We start from the raw sequence: 10,857 nt of genomic DNA, 5'->3' as shown, positions 1-10,857 counted from the left end.
GTGTGACTTTGTGTGACTGTGTGTGTCTGTGTCTGTGTGTGTGTGTGTGTGTGTGTGTGTGTGTGTGTGTCTGTGTGTGTGTCTGTGTGCGTTTCTGTGTGTCTGTGTGTGTGACTGGTGTGTCTGTGCGTGTGTGTCTGTGTGCGTTTCTGTGTGTCTGTGTCTATGCGTGTGTGTTGGTTTGTCTGTGTGTGTGTGTGTGTGTGTGTGTGTCTCTGTGTATAACTGTGTGTTTATCGTTTGTTTGCGTGTCTTATGTGTATGTGTCTGTGTGGTGTGACTGTGTGTGCGTGTGTCTGTCTCTGTGTGTGTACTGGTGTGTCTGTGCGTGTGTGTCTGTGTGCGTTTCTGTGTGTCTGTGTCTATGCGGTTTGTGTCTGTGTGTGTGTGTGTGTGTGTGTGTCTGTCTCTGTGTATAACTGTGTGTCTGTGCGTGTGTGTCTGTGTGTGTGTGTGTGTGTGTGTGTGTCTGTCTCTCTGTGTATAACTGTGTGTCTATGCGTGTGTGTCTGTGTGCGTATGTGTGTCTGTGTGTGTGTGACTGTGTGTGCGTGTGTCTGTCTCTGTGTGTGTGACTGTGTGTCTATGCGTGTGTGTCTGTGTGTGTGTGTCTGTGTGACTGTGTGTGACTGTGTGTCTATGTGTGTGTGTCTGTGTGTGCGTGTGTGTGTGTCTGTGTCTGTGTGTGTGACTGTGTGTGCGTGTGTGTGTGTCTCTCTGTGTGTGACTGTTTGTGTGTGCGTGTGTGTGTGTGTGTGTCTCTGTGTGTGTGCGTGTGTGTGACTGTGTTTGTGCATGTGTGTGTCTGTCTCTGTGTGTGTGCGTGCGCGTGTGTGTGTGTCTGTCTCTCTGTGTGTGACTGTGTGTGTGTGCGTGTGTGTGTCTGTGTATGTGCGTGTGTCTCTGTGTGTGTGCATGTGTGTGTCTGTCTCTGTGTGTGTGTGTCTGTGCGTGCGCGTGCGCGCGCGCGCGTGTTAACATTTTACATTTTGGTTGAAAGAAACCCAAATTTCTGATGTAGAAACTTTTAGAAAAATGGCTCAAATGTGACCCGAATAAGAGAATAAGCTGCAGACAAACGCGTGAAAATAGAAAATATTCCTTTATTATTGTTTTAGAAATGTAGTTTGGTGAGGAAAGGGTTATGTTTACAGCGGGCTCTTGGTGACGTCAGTGTCAGCTGTTCCTCGGGCAAGCGCTGTCCGCGTGCATGTGTGTGTGGGGGTGTGTGTGTGTGTTATTCAGCAGACAGTCAGTCACACTGCAGCTCGTCCTCTGTGCCACATGGGCAACGCAAACAGATTTCAGGCGAAAACAAAAACGGTTTTTATGTTGATAATCACCTTGTAGCGCTCGGTGAAGCCCGTGCAGGTGACCCATGTATGTGGGAGACCCCGTAGTGTTCGATTCCTGTGTGGTTGTTACAGGCCGGGGAGCAGCAACCAAAGCCCCGCAGAGAAACGCTCGTTTCGTAGCCTACCTTCTCGGCTCTCCCAGTGGATTTGACCAGTATTTACATTATTTATCAGGACTTTCATCGCCTGCTGTCGTTCCTCAGACTGTCTCCGGTTGGATTTAACCCAAACTAACCCTAACTGACAGCCAGCTGCTTTCATTCAACCATCTCAACTTCTACATTTCCGCATTTTGACGTCTGATGCTGCGTCTACCCGGCAGGTGAGTTTTCAGTCTCTCCGAGCAGATATCCTCCCTTAAATGTTAACTCTAACACATTCATGTTAACTCACACTCCTACACACACGTTAACGTTAATATGCATTCTGCTTTAGTTTGGGGAAATAGTGGCAAATACAGCTCCTTAACATTATGTGTGTGAAAATTGAGTGTTTTCTTAACGGACTTTGGTGTGACATCAAAAACTCATCAGAAATCAGACTCAGAAAAGGGTTTATTGCCAAGTAAGTAGCAAGGAATTTGCCTTGGTGGTTGGTGAATACATAAACAAACAAACATAATGAAAATAATGTGAATTAAACAATAAAAATTGCTGTTTAACACAAGAAAGAGGCTGAATGGTAGAGTGCAGACTGTGCATATTTCAGTCTCCTTGAGCAGATATCCTCCCTTAAATGTTACTCTTAACACATCCATGTTAACTCACACTAACGTACGCATATTTAACATTACATACGTTATGCTTTACTTATGCGTAACGGGTGGAATGGAGACAGATAACCGATGCTAACAGCATGCGGATGAAAATTGAGCGTTTTCTTAATGAGGTTTGGTGTGACAGCAAGAGCTCCTTACAGTGAAGTTAGCTTGTTGTGCTTGATGATCATTGAAAAAGCCTTTTTATTCATCCTGCGGTATCTTATTAATGTATTATATTATATTCTATACATCACACACACCGTATAAAACTAGTGGTGTTAAATTTGGTTTCATTTCTGTCACAATTTAACCCTTCTTTCCATATTTTAAGGCTGGTTTTAACTGGTTTTCTCTCTAGTCTAACCATAGTTTATACCTAGTTTGTATAGATTTTTAAAATATCAAATACAAAATAGTGGCTTTATTTCCCATCATGCCTTGCTTACAGTGCAGACCCACCCAGAAAACGGCCGTGTAGGTCGATTGTCAAATGCGCTCATATACTTTTTTTGCAACCGTTTATTTTTTTTTTTTTTTTTTTTTTTTTATTTTTTTTTTACTTTTTTCAGCGGCTTTATTTTGTGTTTTGTGTGTGTGTGTGGTGTGTGTTTTGTAAATTAAAAATGCTTAGCGCACGCGCAGCTGCCTGGCTGGTGTGTGTGTGTGTGTGTGTGTGTGTGTGTGTGTGTGTGTGTGTGTGTGTGTGTGTGTGTGTATGTGCGCGCGCAGCTACCTGGCTAAAGTTGTGTGTGTGTGTGTGTGGGTAGGTGGCTACCTGGCTAAAGTGATTTGTGTGTGTGTGTGTGTATATGTATATGTATAGAGTGAGTGTGTGTGTGTGTGGCTACCTGGCTAAAGTGATTTGTGTGTCTGTGTGTATATAGAATGTGTGTGTGTGCTCGCAGCTACCTGGCTAAAGTGATGTGTGTGTGTGTGTGTGTGTGTGTGTGTGTGTGTGTAGCTACCTGGCTAAAGTTGTGTGTGTGTGTGTGTAGCTACCTGGCTAAAGTTGTGTGTGTGTGTGTGTGTAGCTACCTGGCTAAAGTTGTGTGTGTGTGTGTGTGTGTGTAGCTACCTGGCTAAAGTTGTGTGTGTGTGTGTGTGTGTGTGTGTGTGTGTGTGTGTGTGTGTGTGTGTGTGTGTGTGTGTGTGTGTGTGTGTTTGTAGCTACCTGGCTGAAGTGATTATTGTGAAAACAAACAAAGAAGCAAGTTGTCAAAATACAAGAGCGGTAAATTCTGGAGGCAGGTCAAACACATGACTTATTAATGACTAATAACTAATATATTCTGCATTTCTGCAGCGTTTCCAAGCGCCTAAAACGAACACATTTGAAAACACTGCTGTCTATCTGACTGTCTGTCTTTCTGTTTGTCTCTCTGTATCTCTGTCTGTATCTCTGTCTGTCTCTCTGTATCTCTGTCTGTCTGTCTTTCTGTCTCTCTGTCTGTTTGTCTGTCATCTCTGTCTGTCTGTCATCTCTTTGTCTCTCTCTCTGCCTGTCTCTATCTCTCTCTGCCTGTCTATCTCTCTGCCTGTCTATCTCTCTGTCTGTCTGTCATCTCTGCCTGTCTGTCTGTGTCACTGTCTGTCTGACTGACTGTCTGTCTGTCTGTCTGACTGTATGTCTCTCTCTCTCTGTCTGTCTGTCTTTCTCTCTCTGTCTTTCTCTCTCTGTCTTTTTCTCTCTCTGTCTGTCTGTCTGTCTGTCTTTCTCTCACTCTGTCTGTCATCTCTGCCTGTCTGTCTGTGTCTCTGCCTGTCTCTCTCTCTCTCTCTGTCTGTCTGTCTTTCTCTCTGTCTGTCTGTCTGTCTTTGATGCATCAGGTAGCTTACATACCCTCTTTATTTATGTTTTCATTGCTGCAGCTAACCAATATTTCCATCCATAATTTTCTAGATTAATTAAATGTAAGAAACCTTTTTGCCCACCTCTGTTGTCAGGCAGGTGCTGAGGCCTGAGACCGAAACGTTGTGCATTTCTAAATAAATGATTGCTTGTGTAATGGTCAGTGTGCGGGACTTTCTCTAAATGATTAATTAAATCAAATATCCGTCACAAGTTCCCACAAAACTGACTGTATTAAAATGTTGAGTTTGGTCCGAACCACAGTCCACAACATTAAGATATCAAACCGTATAGATATAACACAGGGGGGTCAAACTCTATTTCACGAAGGGCCACTACCAGAAAAAGAGAATCACACCAAGGGCCAGACATAGTATATAGTTTATCTGACATGCTTTTATTTCATCGAAAAAGTTAAATATCTTTGACTCAATGATTGCATGTCTCATGTAGTCTTCTCACTCACAGTTTGGTCCACATAAAGAACCTGAAAAAGTGAGCAAAAAAGTTCCAAAGCCATCCTAGAATTTAGCAAATCAAGCAAAAACAATGATTACATTTTCTAAGTGTGCTACCACCCAGCTGACCCACAACGAGCTCTCTCACAGCCTGAATATTAAACTCTCTGCTTCTGCTTCTGGGGGAACTTCTGAGTCTCAAAGTCGGCAAATTTGCCAAATTCTGCTTTTAGTGTCGCGTAATTGCAAGTTGAAGAACAGTTTCCCGTGTTTTTGGTTTGGGGCACAACCAGGTGGGCCAAAAATATATTGTGAACCAAGATTGACATGAGGGCCGGATCAGAATGAGCGAGGGGCCGGATTTGGCCCGCGGGCCGTGGGTTTGACACCTGTGATATAACAGATATTAACAGTGATGTAAAACTAGCTCCACTTCTTCTGACCAGCGGTAGCCAGAAGGTAGGTGTGTGTGTGTGTGTGTGTGTGTGTGTGTGTGTGTGTGTGTGTGTGTGTGTGTGTGTGTGTGTGTGTGTGTGTGTGTGTGTGTGTGTGTGTGTGTGTGTGTGTGTGTGTGTGTGTGTGTGTGTGTGTGTGTGTGTGTGTGTGTGTGTGTGTGTGTGTGTGTGTGTGTGTGTGTGGTGTGGTGTGTGGCTGTGTGTGTGTGTGTGAATGTTCCTGAGGCCGAAGACCGTTTCAGTGGATCAACATTCCTCATGTCTCGTGTCTTAACCTTAACCTCATTATTTCCTTTCTTACTTTATTATCTTACTTACTTCTTATTATCTTATTATCTTACTTTATCTTATTATCTTACTTACTTACTTCTTATTATCTTTCTTATTATCTTACTTTATTATCTTACTTACTTCTTATTATCTTACTTACTTCTTATTATCTTATTATCTTATTATCTTACTTTATAATCTTATTATCTTACTTACTTTATCTTATTATCTTACTTATTATCTTATTATCTTACTTATTATCTTATTATCTTACTTATTATCTTATTATCTTACTTTATAATCTTATTATCTTACTTACTTACTTCTTATTATCTTACTTATTATCTTATTATCTTACTTATTATCTTATTATCTTACTTATTATCTTATTATCTTACTTATTATCTTATTATCTTACTTTATTATCTTACTTACTTACTTCTTATTATCTTATTATCTTATTATCTTGCTTTATCTTATTATCTTACTTACTTACTTCTTATTATCTTTCTTATTATCTTATTATCTTATTATCTTACTTTTATCTTATTATCTTCTACTTACTTCTTATTATCTTTCTTATTATCTTACTTTATTATTTCTTACTTTACTTCTTATTATCTTACTTACTTCTTATTATCTTACTTATTATCTTACTTACTTACTTCTTATTATCTTATTATCTTATTATTTTACTTTATCTTATTATCTTACTTACTTACTTCTTATTATCTTACTTATTATCTTATTATCTTACTTATTATCTTATTATCTTACTTTATTATCTTATTATCTTACTTATTATCTTACTTACTCTTCTTATTATCTTATTATCTTATTATCTTACTTTATAATCTTATTATCTTACTTACTTACTTCTTATTATCTTACTTATTATCTTACTTATTATCTTATTATCTTACTTTATTATCTTACTTACTTACTTCTTATTATCTTACTTATTATCTTTATTTATTATCTTACTTTAATTTCTTATTATCTTACTTATTATCTTATTATCTTACTTACTTACTTTCTTATTATCTTATTATCTTACTTTATTATCTTATTTTATACTTTTACTTTATTCTTATCTTTACTTTTATCTTATTATCTTACTTTTATTATCTTATTATCTTACTTACTTCTTATTATCTTACTTTATTATCTTATTATCTTTTATTATCTTATTATCTTACTTTATTATCTTATTATACTTACTTCTAATTATCTTACTTATTATCTTATTATCTTACTTTATTATCTTATTATCTTACTTACTTCTTATTATCTTACTTTATTATCTTATTGTCTTATTATCTTACATTATTTCCTAACTGAGTTATTCAAACTAGGGTGTTGAAATTAATCCAAATAATCGATGCATGGAATCGTGGACCTGGACGATGCTGCATCGATAATCGGCCGGCTCATAATCGATAATTTCTGTTTATAATGTAATGTAGGCCTGACAACATTTCTGTTTACATATTCTGGTATGTTTTTGCACATTCAGGAGGTGCCATGTGCTCAGTGCTGTATAGTTTTATGTATCCAAGTTATTTAGTATCAGAGCTCTGCAGGATGTTTTGTTTTTGAAGCTTGAAAAGCTCTGAATTAAATATCCTACATGGCTTTAATAGAAAACATGGATTTGACGCATCGTGATCTTTCCGTGGGTCATTAAAAAGCATGAAAAGTAATTTAAATAGATTTTGTGAAAATTCAGGCACAAAAAGGCACGAACTTCGATGTTCAAAGGCATTCAAAATTATGTAAACTTGATGGAATAAAAACATAGTTTTTCACGATTTATTTTGATTATATAAACATCTAAATCTAATTTTGATCGTAATGGTTGACAGGAGGAACCTTTTAATTGGCTGTTTTTTACGGCTTGTGCACGAAATCGTGTGTGTGTGTGTGTGTGTGCATGTGTGCGTGCATGTGTCTGTCTGTGCGTGTGTATCTGTGTGTGTGTGTACATCACAGATATTACACTGATATTAATAATCCATTCATCCAGAAAATTAAAATAATCGCTTTTTCACATTTCTGAGCTTTTTAAGCCGAATTTTTCGACATTTGTTTGCCTTTTCCGATGTTGGCGCTGGTGATAGATGTAGATATAGACTGTACTTTTGGTCGGTGATGAAGAGGATGAGGACGCAGAGGGATGCGCAGTCCGAGTCTGGATCCAGCTTATCAAAAATACATTTCTCCAGTCTGTTCTCAACGAGCAAAAACATCCCCTCTGGTGAATAATTTATGCAAAAAGTACCAAACTAACTCTGCAGTCAGAATTACATTTATAGTCTTCAGAAAGTCCTCCAGACTCCCAACAACAACTTAATCACCTCAAGATTCAAGAGGTTTATGGTCATATGCACAGTAAAGACATATGCACCTTTTTCCTACCCTATAGGTTACCTTGTACTAGTATTTCTTTGTCCTGGTACTGTTAGGGCTGTGTTCCAGTTGGACTGTGTGTAGAACTTGTCTGTATTGATGTGTCTTGTCTAGAGCCCGAACTCCGATATTAGGCATCGGTATCGGCATTTATAACTGCTGTTAAAGGAATATTTAACATGACATGGTGCTCTTTGGATGCTTTTATATAGACCTTAGTGGTCCCCTAATACTGTATCTGAAGTCTCTTTTATGTAGACCTCAGTAGTCCCCTAATACTGTATCTGAAGTCTCTTTTATGTAGACCTCAGTAGTCCCCTAATACTGTATCTGAAGTCTCTTTATATAGACCTTAGTGGTCCCCTAATACTGTATCTGAAGTCTCTTTTATATAGGCCTTAGTGGTCCCCTAATACTGTATCTGAAGTCTCTTTATATAGACCTTAGTGGTCCCCTAATACTGTATCTGAAGTCTCTTTATATAGACCTTAGTGGTCCCTAATACTGTATCTGAAGTCTCTTTATATAGACCTTAGTGGTCCCCTAATACTGTATCTGAAGTCTCTTTTATATAGACCTTAGTGGTCCCCTAATACTGTATCTGAAGTCTCTTTTATATAGACCTTAGTGGTCCCCTAATACTGTATCTGAAGTCTCTTTTATATAGGCCTTAGTGGTCCCCTAATACTGTATCTGAAGTCTCTTTTATATAGACCTTAGTGGTCCCCCTAATACTGTATCTGAAGTCTCTTTTATATAGACCTTAGTGGTCCCCTAATACTGTATCTGAAGTCTCTTTTATATAGGCCTTAGTGGTCCCCCTAATACTGTATCTGAAGTCTCTTTTATATAGACCTTAGTGGTCCCTAATACTGTATCTGAAGTCTCTTTTATATAGACCTTAGTGGTCCCCTAATACTGTATCTGAAGTCTCTTTTATATAGGCCTTAGTGGTCCCCCTAATACTGTATCTGAAGTCTCTTTTATATAGACCTTAGTGGTCCCCTAATACTGTATCTGAAGTCTCTTTATATAGACCTTAGTGGTCCCCTAATACTGTATCTGAAGTTCTCTTTATATAGACCTAATGTGGTCCCTAATACTGTATCTGAAGTCTCTTTTATATAGACCTTAGTGGTCCCCTAATACTGTATCTGAAGTTATCTTTTATATAGACATTAGTGGTCCCCTAATACTGTATCTGATCTCATATAGACCTTAGTGGTCCCCTAATACTGTATCTGAAGTCTCTTTTATATAGACCTTAGTGGTCCCCTAATACTGTATCTGAAGTATCTTTTATATAGACCTTAGTGGTCCCCCTAATACTGTATCTGAAGTCTCTTTTATATAGACCTTAGTGGTCCCCTAATACTGTATCTGAAGTCTCTTTTATATAGACCTTAGTGGTCCCCTAATACTGTATCTGAAGTCTCTTTATATAGACCTTAGTGGTCCCCTAATACTGTATCTGAAGTCTCTTTTTATAGACCTTAGTGGTCCCCCTAATACTGTATCTGAAGTCTCTTTTTATATAGACCTTAGTGGTCCCCTAATACTGTATCTGAAGTTCTCTTTTATATAGACCTTAGTGGTCCCCTAATACTGTATCTGAAGTCTCTTTTATATAGACCTTAGTGGTCCCCTAATACTGTATCTGAAGTCTCTTTTTATATGCCTTTTAGTGGTCCCCTAATACTGTATCTGAAGTCTCTTTTATATAGACCTTAGTGGTCCCCTAATACTGTATCTGAAGTCTCTTTTATATAGACCTTAGTGGTCCCCTAATACCTGTATCTGAAGTCTCTTTTATATATGAGCCTAGGTGGTCCCCTAATACTGTATCTGAAGTATCTTTTATATAGACCTTAGTGGTCCCCTAATACTGTATCTGAAGTCTCTTTTATATAGACCTTATGGTGGTCCCCTAATACTGTATCTGAAGTCTCTCTTTTATATAGACCTTAGTGGTCCCCTAATACTGTATCTGAAGTCTCTTTTATAGGCCTTAGTGGTCCCCTAATACTGTATCTGAAGTCTCTTTTATATAGACCTTAGTGGTCCCCTAATACTGTATCTGAAGTCTCTTTTATATAGACATTAGTGGTCCCCTAATACTGTATCTGAAGTCTCTTTTATATAGGCCTTAGTGGTCCCTTAATACTGTATCTGAAGTCTCTTTTATATAGACCTTAGTGGTCCCCTAATATACTGTATCTGAAGTCTCTTTTATATAGACATTAGTGGTCCCCCTAATACTGTATCTGAAGTCTCTTTTATATAGGCCTTAGTGGTCCCCCTAATACTGTATCTGGAGTCTCTTTTATATAGGCCTTAGTGGCCCTAATACTGTTATTCTGAAGTCTCTTTTATATAGACCTTAGTGGTCCCCTAATACTGTATCTGAAGTATCTTTTATATAGACCTTAGTGGTCCCCTAATACTGTATCTGAAGTCTCTTTTATATAGACCTTAGTGGTCCCCCTAATACTGTATCTGAAGTCTCTTTTATATAGACCTTAGTGGTCCCCCTAATACTGTATCTGAAGTCTCTTTTATATAGGCCTTAGTGGTCCCCTAATACTGTATCTGAAGTCTCTTTTATATAGACCTTAGTGGTCCCCTAATACTGTATCTGGAAGTCTCTTTTATATATAGACATTAGTGGTCCCCTAATACTGTATCTGAAGTCTCTTTTATATAGGCCTTAGTGGTCCCCTAATACTGTATCTGAAGTCTCTTTTATATAGACCTTAGTGGTCCCCTAATACTGTATCTGAAGTCTCTTTTATATAGACATTAGTGGTCCCCTAATACTGTATCTAGGCGTACACGTACCCCCTGCAGTCCTCCAGAGTACCCCCATTTGAGAACCACTGCCCTAAACCCCCTAAAAAGTCCTTTTGATTGTAACGCGAGCACTTAAAGGTGGACAAAGGGGCATTAAACATGAAGCTGTCTCTGGGGATCATTAGCGAGAAGCTCTTACTGAGCCCAGTTTAAAGCTGAGTCATCAGTTCGCTCCACGCTGACTCGTTGCTACTCTGACATATAAACTCCCTGACTGACTCTCCTCTCGCTCTGCTGCTGATTCACTCTCTTCCCCTCTTCTCTCGTTCTTTACCACTCTCTGTTTGCTCTGTCTCTCTCTCTCTCTCTCTCTCTCTTTGTGCTCTCTGTTACACTGAGGTGGAAGTTACTCGGCTGTACGTTTTTTGCAATTTAATTTCTTAGCTAAGTGAAGAGAAAAGGTAAACGGAGGGAGGTTTCTGAGGGGCTGATTTAGAGTCCGATGTTCTGA

The 10,857-nt window shown here is 38.5% G+C and overlaps 1 protein-coding gene across 1 annotated transcript in view; it reads left to right on the top strand.

The window, feature by feature from the left end:
- Window positions 1-1,208: 1,208 nt before the first annotated feature.
- Window positions 1,209-10,857, top strand: part of LOC120551725 (serine-rich coiled-coil domain-containing protein 2-like) — a gene marked incomplete at its 3' end in the record, with an annotated part of 80,856 nt that continues 71,207 nt past the window's right edge. The window contains 1 exon segment of the mRNA XM_039789262.1: window positions 1,209-1,677.

This window comes from Perca fluviatilis, chromosome 21, assembly GCF_010015445.1.
Source record: "Perca fluviatilis chromosome 21, GENO_Pfluv_1.0, whole genome shotgun sequence".
Lineage (NCBI taxonomy): Eukaryota > Metazoa > Chordata > Actinopteri > Perciformes > Percidae > Perca > Perca fluviatilis.
This window is presented reverse-complemented; position numbering and strand designations above follow the sequence as displayed.